General features: G+C 38.6%; 1 non-coding gene across 1 annotated transcript; it reads right to left on the minus strand.

Annotated features, from left to right (window-relative positions):
* Positions 1–1783: 1783 nt before the first annotated feature.
* LOC141624749 (small nucleolar RNA R71) lies at positions 1784–1890 on the minus strand. Its single transcript, XR_012534553.1, has one exon. It is a non-coding gene; the product is annotated as a small nucleolar RNA R71 (small nucleolar RNA).
* Between the last annotated feature and the right edge of the window lie 5349 nt (positions 1891–7239).

Consider the following 7239-nt stretch of genomic DNA (forward strand, 5'->3'; position numbering starts at 1 on the left):
CACGACCCCGATCGGGGTGGCCTGTCCCCGATCGGGGTTGCACCCCTCTTGAATGTTTATGTTTCTTCTCCCTCTCCTATAAATAGGAGAGGCATTTCAAGACTTAGGGTATCCGATTTTACGTCTCATTTTACTCTTCATAGCCTTAAGCAAATATAATTCTCTCAATAGTTTTCATATTACTTTACAATTTTATTAAGCTTGTAGTTGTTAAACATTTGGTTCCAAGTTAATTCAAGCATTTGTTTCTTTTTGCAATTCAAGTTCTACTTCTATTTCGGTAATTCTTACCCTTGCTTATTTAGTTTATGTTTTTCCATTTACGTTTTCATATCTATATCGCTAGCCTTTCGTTTCTACCACTTAGTTTAATATCGCATTACATGTTAAATCATTTAGTTTATATAAATCATACAATCATGTTTATCATTTCTCTTAGCTTAATTTACAATTTACATCTTAATATGAGTAACTAAATCTCTTAGTCTAAGGGCTAGGGGAGCCATGCATAAATCAAATATATAACATGAGAAAATAGGTTAATAATAATATTGTTCATATTGCTTCTATCACATGTTTGCACCATAATGTTTAATCTTTGTTTAAGGCCTTATTCATAGATTAAGTGTGTTCATTCATTCTAAAAGTCGAGAGGCATGGAATCGAATTAGACAAAGCATGTGTAGTAGGACGACCTAGTCATGGACGAGAGTTTCTCTAGGACCCGGTCTATGGTTGACACTAATGCCGTAAGGTGGGTATCTTTAAGCCTACGCAATTGACAATGTTATTAGTACCGAATTTATCATAATCATATGTGTACCTTTGCATGTGTAACCCGACCCCTTAGACTCCCTTTTATTATATAATTTATATTACAACCTTTGTTAATCATTAAACAACCAAACCAAACTAAAAACGAAATCGACATTGATAAAAATCTGTCCATAGCATTTCACAACGTAATTTCTGTTTCCTTGTGGTTCGACCCCTATTACTACATTTATTTGTATTTAGGGAATTTATCTTTGCATAGGTACACGATAAGCTTATCAAATTTTGGCGCCGTTGCCGGGTAAACGGTTTTATTGTGTTTTGAATTGTCGATTTTTATCTTGTTTTCCTTTGTCTTGGAGAACACTTGTTCCTTGAGACCGTTACTTATCATTTCTCTAGAAATTGTTGTCTTATGCCCAGGTCCTCTCGTCGTGGAGAATTGCTTTCACCGGATTCCGATCCCGAGAAAACCTTTAGGAGAAGACGACGTTTTTGGAAGGAAGTGAAAGAATCCTCTTCTCCCGTACAAGCCGAAAGTGCTAGAAAGTCTTACTTAGACGATCTAGAAGCCCTTGAAGAGGGGGAGGTTTCAAGTTCATCATCTCCACCACCACCACCATCTACTACCAAAAGGATGGTGAAACTTTTCGATCACTCAAAGCCCACCGCGGCCATGCTTCCGGCCGGTATCACAACCACTCAAATCACCGCGTCGGACTTCGAGATCAAACCGGCTTTCATTAGCCTTGTGGAGAGGAAGCAATTTGGGGGAAGTGCTTTGGAGGATCCCAATTTGCTTGTGCAAAATTTTTGTGACTATTGCTCCATGATCCGTCAAATGGGCGTCCCTTAAGCCCAAATCAGGGAAATACTTTTTCCTTTCTCTTTGAAGAACAAGGCCAAGCTTTGGATCAATAGCCTTGACCGCACCGCCATGGGAATCACCAATTGGGAGACTTTGGCTCTAGCCTTCTATCAAAAGTTTTTTCCACCGGAGAAAACTCAAACTTTGAGGAGCCAAATCACCGAATTCCGTCAACAAGCTCTTGAGAGCTTATATGAGGCTTGGGAGAGGTACAAAGAGCTTCAAAGACAATGCCCACATCATGGGCTAGATGATTGGTTTCTAGCAATAACATTTTACAATGGATGTTGTTACGAGTCCCGAAGGATTCTTGATTCCGCCAACAATGGGCGGTTTGATCAAATTGACACCGACCTTGCTCATGCCACGATCGAATCTATGGCGGTCCATGATGCACAATATGTCAATTCCCGAGTTGTGCCATCCAAAGGTAAAGAAGAATCCTTCTCCAACTCCGTTTTGCTAGCTCAAATTGCCTTGCTCCAACAACAATTGGCGGAAAGAGATGCTAAAGATTCCCTTCAACAACTCAATGTCGTGTCTTCAACTAGCCAAATCGTTGTTTGTGATGGTTGCGGAGGTGTGGGTCATTATGCCGCTCATTGCCGAGCTCCTATTGAAGAGGTAAATACTTTTCAAGCTCTAAGACAAAGTTCATATCCACCGGGTACATTTTCCAACACTTATAACCCGAATACAAAATTTCATCCGAACTTGTCTTATACTAGCAACAATGTGCTTAACCCTCAACCTCCACCACAACAAAATGCCTATGTTCCTCGACAACAAAAGTATATCCCTCCACCGGGTTATCAAAATCAACAAAGGCCCCCACAAAACAATTACCAACAAAATCCACCACAAAATGCCCAACAAAACAATCAAGGAGTTGGTAAGCTCGAGGGCATGATAGTCCAAATACAAAGGGAATTATTGGCTCAAATTCAAAAGAATGATCAAGCTCATAGTGCCTCGGTCAAAATGTTGGAACAACAAGTGGCTCAATTAGCCGCTTCTAATTCTCAAAGGAAGAACGGTCAACTACCTCCCCAAGATGAGCAACCACACGAGACCATCAATTCTATCTCCTTGTGGAGTGGTACTAGCTACGATGGGCCATCCATGACTTTGGATGAAGAGGTGGTTGTTAAAAAGGCCAAGCTTGGGGGAAACGACGAAAAGAAGGCTACTGAAGAGCCTCTTGTTAAGGATCGTGTGCCATTTCCTCATCGATTGTTGATGCTAAAGAGGAAGAGCAAGCTCGATGCCAAGAATGTTGATTCCCCTATGCCCAAAGAAAGCAACGAGGTGGTTGTTGAAGAAGTCTCTCCTAATGCTAAGGAGAGTGATGCCGTTTCAAAGAAGGTGAGTGTTCCCAATGAGAAAGAGAAAGTAGAAGATGTGGAGGATGCTCCTCCCAATGAAGTTGTTCAAGTACCATTTCCCCATCACCTAGCAAAGCACAAGGAAGAAGGTAAGTTTGGTAAGTTTTTAGAAGTTTTTAAGAATTTACAAGTCACCATCCCGTTTATGGAATTGCTTACCCAAGTCCCTTCTTACGCAAAGTTTATGAAGGAGATTCTCTCAAAGAAGCGATCCTTCAATGAGGTTGAGACCATTTCTTTCACCGAAGAGTGTAGTGCACTCTTACAAAATAAGTCTCCCCCGAAACTTAAGGACCCCGGTATCTATTATCTTCCTTGCACTATAGGCACATATACCATTGATAAGGCCCTTTGCGACCTAGGTGCTAGTGTAAGTGTCATTCCCTATTTTCTTTGTGAAAAACTTAACATGGGTGCTTTAAAATGCACAAATACAACATTGCAAATGGCGGACCGTTCTTTAAAGCGATCTTTAGGTGTCTTAGAAGATGTACCCGTCAAAGTTGGCAAGTTTTTCATACCCGTGGACTTTCTCATACTCGATATGGCCGAGGACTCACAAACCCCAATTATATTGGGTAGGCCATTTTTACGCACCGCGGGTGCACTAATTGATGTGAAGAATGGGAGGTTGACGTTGGAAGTGGGTGATGACCGGGTTTCCTTTAGCAAAAACGACACCATTAGAAGCCAAATGTTACAAGAGTCTTGTTATTTATTTAGCACTGTGGACTCTTCTCTTGCTTCTACTACACTTGGCTCCTTACTAATGGATCCGTTGGAGGAAGATATAGGTGTTGTTTGTTTTGTAGGTGACGATGCTAAAGGCGCTATTGCTAAGAGTGCCAAGAAGAAAGGGAAATTTTATTTGAAGAATTTCAAATGGTTGAGGAATGCAAATATAGCTATGAAATGGAGCTTGGTTGGTGGCAAGTTCAATGACAAAACTTGAATCAAATAGCTTCTTACGTCGTGCGGGACGTTAAACCAGCGCTTCTTGGGAGGCAACCCAAGCTTTTTATTTGTTTTTATTTATTTTTCTGCAATTTATTGTTTTTTCGTAGATTAGTAATAAAATACTCGACTTGACAATGTTTCTTTTTGTGTTTTTAGGTGAAAATGAAGGAAAGAGAATTAGAAGAGAATCTGGCACGCTTCCCCATGTAAGAACCCCGTTCGGGGACGTGGTTTTCACGAAGCGGGACGAAATTAAAAGAAATAAGGAAGCAAGTCAAAAAGCCGAAAAGGAGGTCAACCCCGATCGGGGTCGTGGTTCTGTGTTTTCTTGGCCTTTGCTTTATACGGGTAAGTTAAAAAAAAGGGATAAAATTCATTCTATCATACCCAAACCCGATGGTACCTCTCCTCTTTCCTTCTATCATATGTTCTCATTCTCTTCACCTTAATAACAAGGAAACATCATCCCCCGAATTCATGCTAGCTTGGGGGAAGGCTAGCAAGTTGAGTAAGTTTTAAATTGCATTGCATTTTAGTTTTGGTCTTGCAACCCATTAAACATAACCGCCAGTCCTTCTTGTTTTGTGCTTTGAGCCATTTTTATGGTTTAATTGGGTAATTTGAATTGTTGGCACATTGAGGACAATGTGATGTTTAGCATAGGGGAAGATTGCATTTGCATATAGTGTAGTTTGCATGTAGTGTAGAAAATTTGAAAATTTTTGAGAGAAATTTTTGCTTTGTGCTTGCTTGTAGCCTACTTTCCTCTTTGCTTATCCTAATAATGGCTTGTTGCTAATGATTTATTCTTTCATGATGGGATATTTGCTACATAGGGATGTCTTGACATAGTAGGTGAGAGATGGAGGATGAACCGAATAGGCTTGATCTTGACTTGTGGCAAGCTACAAAATGGTAAGGTAGAACCTCTTCGGACCGATGCATCAATATCCGACCTCTCTTAGGTGAGTGTAGGTGTCTCCTTATAATATGTGTTTCATCAAAACGCATAAGTATGGTTCTCATGTCATCTCTTGGTAAGCATGTATTTATTTTTTATAGCATTTTGGAGCCATTCACATGATATTTTAGCCTTTTTGACCCCTTCACAAAATTTATCCTTAGCTACAGCATTGAAATTGCCTACCCTTGTTGAGCTAGTAGCTTAGTTGGATAATGTTTGGGTGCTCATTGGGATAGGGTTTATTGTTGGAAGTCATGTGAGCTTGGTCTTAATGCTCAAAAAACAAAGAAACGAAGAAAAAAAATGGAAAAATTTGAAATGATGAAAATGAGTTAAAAAAATGAAGAAAGAAAAATGAAAAAAAGAAGAATGAAAAAAAAAGAAGTATGCATTGAATTGGAAAAAAGAGAAGAAGAAAAGATGTGAGAAATTCTCAAGCATTATTCATATCATTTTGGAGAATTTTCTTATGGTTTGAATTGCAAAATTGGGTTAGTATTGGGATTGAGCATCCTTGCATTTTGGTAGTTGCTAGCTCGACTTAGCTCCACATTACCATAACACTTTTGTTCCCCTTTCTTACCCATGTTTATTCGCCTTCTTCCTACCCATTTGGCTTCTTTATCATGCTTACATTTGATTATCTTTGCTTGCTAGTTTTGACTTGTTTACCATATTAGATTGCGGGCACATTGTTATAAGTTGAGGATAGTTGAGTGTTCATTCACAAAATTGTCCTTTCACATATAAAAGAGTTTGAGTGTCCCGTGAGAGTCCATAAGTCACAAGATCATGCAAGAGCTTAAAGGTTCATTTCAAAGTTTTCTATGCTACGCCGTCATGTAAATCTCATCCATATTTTGCTTTGTCCCTTGCCCATATTGATTCGAGTTTCTAAATCATTATGCTTAGCTTGTTTGGGATATTGCAATTGATGGGAATTGGTTTCTTGCTTGGGGACAAGCAAGGGTTTAGCTTGGGGGAGTTTGATATGTTCATTTTATATATACTTTTATCCCTCATTTTAGCTCGGTCTTTATTGTTTATCGTGCTTTAATTAGTATATTTTTGAGCTAATCTTGTGTTCTAGGTGTATTGTTTGTATTTGTTACCTTTTGTAGGAATCTAAGCATTTATAGGATTTTTCCTATCACATTAGCATGCACCACGTTCACTAAGCTAAGTGGAAACAAGATGGACCAAGCATGACAATGAAAGGTATTTCCAAGCCCAAGCAAGTGTGTGTGAAGAATGCAAAATGATCCTACAAAGAGTCCAATAAGAAGTCCAAAAATTATGTGGAGAATATCAAAGCTTAGGATGCTCATTTGGATCCTCTTAGAAGATTTATGAAGCATTAACCAGGTGCATTAAGGATCATTTATCGCAAACATTGGATTCCTTCAAGCATTAAACAAGAATTTAAGCCAAAATACCTGGAGAGACATGACCCCCATCGGGGTGGCCTGTCCCCGATCGGGGTTGCACCCCTCTTGAATGTTTACATTTATTCTCCCTCTCCTATAAATAGGAGAGGCATTCCAAGGCTTAGGGTATCCGATTTTACGTCTCATTTTACTCTTCATAGCCTTAAGCAAATATAATTCTTTCAATAGTTTTCATATTAGTTTACAATTTTATTAAGCTTGTAGTTGTTAAACATTTGGTTCCAAGTTAATTCAAGCATTTGTTTCTCTTTGCAATTCAAGTTCTACTTCTATTTTGGTAATTCTTACCCTTGCTTATTTAGTTTATGTTTTTCCATTTACGTTTTCATATCTATATCGCTAGCCTTTCGTTTCTACCACTTAGTTTAATATCGCATTAGATGTTAAATCATTTAGTTTATATAAATCATACAATCATGTTTATCATTTCTCTTAGCTTAATTTACAATTTACATCTTAATATGAGTAACTAAATCTCTTAGTCTAAGGGCTAGGGGAGCCATGCATAAATCAAATATATAACATGAGAAAATAGGTTAATAATAATATTGTTCATATTGCTTCTATCACATGTTTGCACCATAATGTTTAATCTTTGTTTAAGGCCTTATTCATAGATTAAGTGTGTTCATTCATTCTAAAAGTCAAGAGGCATGGAATCGAATTAGACAAAGCATGTGTAGTAGGATGACCTAGTCATGGACGAGAGTTTCTCTAGGACCCGGTCTATGGTTGACACTAATGCCGTAAGGTGGGTATCTTTAAGCCTACGCAATTGACAATGTTATTAGTACCGAATTTATCATAATCATATGTGTACCTTTGCATGTGTAACCCGACCCC

Source organism: Silene latifolia, chromosome X (assembly GCF_048544455.1).
Source record: "Silene latifolia isolate original U9 population chromosome X, ASM4854445v1, whole genome shotgun sequence".
NCBI lineage: Eukaryota > Viridiplantae > Streptophyta > Magnoliopsida > Caryophyllales > Caryophyllaceae > Silene > Silene latifolia.